General features: G+C 27.2%; 1 long non-coding RNA gene across 1 annotated transcript; it reads left to right on the top strand.

The window, feature by feature from the left end:
* The first annotated feature begins 2,029 nt into the window (after positions 1 to 2,029).
* On the top strand, positions 2,030 to 3,621 carry LOC145168935 (uncharacterized). Its single transcript, XR_013742189.1, has 4 exons — positions 2,030 to 2,608; positions 2,697 to 2,791; positions 2,885 to 2,940; positions 3,512 to 3,621. It is a non-coding gene; the product is annotated as an uncharacterized LOC145168935 (long non-coding RNA).
* The last annotated feature ends 324 nt before the right edge of the window (positions 3,622 to 3,945 follow it).

Raw genomic sequence — 3,945 nt, 5'->3', positions numbered from 1 at the left:
GGTTTTGGTAGTCTGGAATGTTTTTCCGAACCGACTGTCCATGACTCCATATTGTTGCATCGTAGTACGAAGCTGACAACCTTACTTAGATTATTGTTTCGGAGAGTCGTACTCCGAAACGTAGAGAAAGATTATTTTTTCGGATCTATAAACTTTGTAATAAAACTCCGACTCCGGAATAATCTATTCCAGAGAAAATTATCATTTTACAAAAAAATAAAAAATAAAATAAAAATGATTATTATTATTATTAGAATATGCGTTTATATGGGTTTGATTACTCAATTTCTCTGTAAGTATTTACTTTAATGATTAAATAAATTAACAAAAAAATCTAAATAAAATATAATTTTAATCTTAGTGACTTAACTCGCATAAAAGGGGTTAATAATTTAGACGAACCAATAGAAAATTATAACATTATTCTATAATATTAACCCTAATAAATAACACATTTGTAAAACTTACTCAATAAATTTTATATTCATACGGTTAATATACCATATCTATATTTCAGATATTTAAAAGTATATTGTAATATCTATAATAGCTGTTTAATATTAATAAATATATGACAAATTGGTAATTCCTAGGAGCGAAAAACGTAATCGGAGAGGAATATGATGCACCGAGGGGTGATACCGTGATAAGGACGCCCATCGGCCCATGTGTATCACTTTTATAAGAATTTTTTGAGAGGAGTATAAGTTGACCAATGTTCCTTGTCTTTTACCTTCTTCACTACATAAAGTTAAAAAAAGCTTCCCTCTTTCTTGTTTTAAAAAACAAATATATTTAAGAAAAAAAGAAAAACAGAAACTCAAAGTGATAATCATAAAAATAATTGAAATGCTAAACTATCTATTTATAACCAAAATTTGAGATATATATTTTAAAAGGGTTAATTGTACTATTCTCCGATAAACGATGAGTTGTAATCTCACAATATTATCAATTTTTTAGTTTTATTTTTATTTTTATTATGCATCCCCAAATTATCTTCCTACCCTATTTTTTCGTTTTTTTCTCTCTTTTTTTTTATGCATCCCCAAGTTACATTCCTATCCCATTTTTTCGTCTTTTTTTTTTAAATATTTTTAATAAATACATAATATTATTTTTTTCGTTTGAACTATTCTTGTATTTTTTTATTTTTTTTTATTTTTGCTATTTTTTTGTTTTTATTATTTTAATAAATATGTTGTTATTATTATTATTATTATTATTATTATTATTATTATTATTATTAAAAATATATTTTGATTGTTTGGATTATTTTTGTGTTATTTTTATTTTCAGTTAGACTATCAGTGTGTTACTCTTTTTCGTTCTGACTATTGTTGTTTTGTTTTTCCGTTCCGACTATCTATGTGTTATTCTTCCGTTCATAATATTCATATATTATTTTTTTCATTCAGACCATTCAAGAGACATCTAATCAAATCAATTTTTTAAAATAATAATAATAATAATAATAATAATAATAATAAAAGACAACAAAAAACAAAAGACAAAAAAGAAAAAACAAAAAACAACACAAAGATAAAATATGTCTAATCAAAAAGAATTTTAAAAACAATAAAATGACAAAAAAGAAGGGTGTATGGAGGAATTCTATGAATTATGGGGTGTACATAAAACAACACCATTCTTTTATATTATGAATCCTTAAACTACAAATGTACCTAGAAATAAATGTACTTTCTCCGGTTCCACCGATAATGATAGAGGTCAAAAACAGTTGACGTGGCAAATGTTTAGACCATGTTTTTTTTCCAACATATATATATATATATATATATATATATATATATATATATATATATAGAGCTAGGTTCAGGTGTTTAAATTAATTATTGTGTTATTGTATGCATCAATGTAGGCCAATCATTTCAAAAGGGTAAATATGTAATCTTTACATTTAATTAATTATGGTAAATATATAAATCAATTAATATCCCTTTAATTTAGGAATATCAGTTAATATCCCTTTAATTTAGAAATGTGTCGTGTTATCAGAGCACAGCTTAAGGGAGCAGGGTCCGTCTTTAAATCTCATACCCACCACCGAAAATGGTGAATCGATTTGCAAAGTCTCAATTTTGACTTTCAACATCGACATTCAATTGCGAACGGGTAAACACCATTATTCCAAATCCTGATTTCATTGGTTCCGACTCAGATTTCATTCCATATTAGCAGCCCAAATGTAGAAACTAGCCCAACAAAACTTAGAAACGGCAGACCTAGGCGTCAATTTGAGAATAAACATGATATGGAAAACTGAAACGTCGACTCGTCTCGGGAGACGCAAGCGTGCGTCTGATTTGAACGTTGCGATGACTGTTCTTCTTCTTCAAGCGGGAGACCCAATCACGACTCTATCTCTATTGATCCTCTATTACGGAATCATCCATTCCTACTGCATACTACACCAAATCACGGTTTCGATTCAATTCTGCTATGATTATGATTTTTTGCTTCAATTCTTGAAAGGCTTCTGAAATCACGACTCTATAACTCTATTGCAAGGCTAATACACGATTGTGAGTCCGATTTCATCATCAATTCCTTCTGATTTCACAGATTTTGAGTCCGATTGCATTAGGTAATACCAAATTTCTTTCAATCTTTCTTTGTTTGGTAGTTGCTCACTGATTGCAAATGTATAAAAATTAATGTTTGTTTGTTTGCAGCCAAATCTTTGTAACTTTGTGATTCAAAAATCTGATTTTAGGCATTTCTTCTACTCCCAAGCAATCTACAAGTTTGATTGTCTAATTTCATTATGGTGAGTCCGATTTTTTTTTCTTAGTTTTGACGATACTTGCTGTTTTTTTCTTATTCAAGTTGCTGAATTTTTTTTATTTTTGTTTGTCTGCAGCCCAAAATTTGTTAACAACTGATTTCTGGTCATACTAGCAATCAAAGTTTATTGAGGTAAAGTTTTTGCTTTCTGTTTGCTTTCAAATTACAAATAGCAATTTGTTTTTTTGTTAATCTTTCATCACAGTTTCTGATTTTTTTTTGTTTGTAGATTAAAGCTATTAAGAGTTTTGAATTTTTACTTAGTATGGTTATTTGGTATGAAATTTTATTTGCTATTAATATGGTAAGTAAAAAATTGCAATCTAAATCTATTTGTATTGATACCGCTATTAACCAATTACAAAATGTAATGACATTTTTTAAGAAATTTAGAAATGAAGGGTTTGCTTCAAGCATAAATATTGCTAAAACAATTGCTTTAGAAATGGGTGTTGAACCTACATTTCCATATAGGCGTAATGTCACTAGAAATAAACAATTTGATGAAAGTGATAGTGAAGAAGAAGAACTACAATCACCGGAAGAGTATTTTAAGATTCATTATACATGTTCTACAATTTTTGGTTATTGGTTTTGGTGTAGTTAACAAGTCCGCTTATTTTTCCAAAGGAATATAGTTTTTTATTTATCATTTGCTAATGCGTTATTGGATTCTAAACTACAATTGTATTTGTTTTCACAGAAGTTGATGCTTGAAGAACAGACAACAAAATTAAAAGTGTTTCTTAGCAACATTATTCTTTTAGAATGAATTAGTGTATTTGTTAGATTTTGATGTTTTTTTTCCCGATTTGAAAATTTTTTAGTTTTATTCTTTAACAATAAATGTAATTCTTAACAATTGTTACATATATTCTATAAGAATTAATGTAAATTTTGTTTTAATTCTTCAATTGTTGGTTCGAGAATTTGTTATTCTTCAAGAAATTTTTAAAGTCATGATCAAGAAAATTTGTTATTCTAGAATATTATTATTTTTGAACATACTCAAACATATTCTGTCAGAATGTCCGAATTAAAAACCTTATAATTAGTAAAAATCGGATTTTTAAAATTAATAGAATCTATGATCCCTTAAAATATGCAAATTTCCTTTATTAAATATGTATTAATTGA

The sequence above is a fragment of the Lactuca virosa genome, chromosome 4, assembly GCF_052849685.1.
Source record: "Lactuca virosa cultivar CGN04683 chromosome 4, Lactuca_virosa_CGN04683_v6, whole genome shotgun sequence".
NCBI lineage: Eukaryota > Viridiplantae > Streptophyta > Magnoliopsida > Asterales > Asteraceae > Lactuca > Lactuca virosa.
Note: the sequence above shows the minus strand (reverse complement) of the source record. Positions and strands in the feature narration are given on the sequence as shown.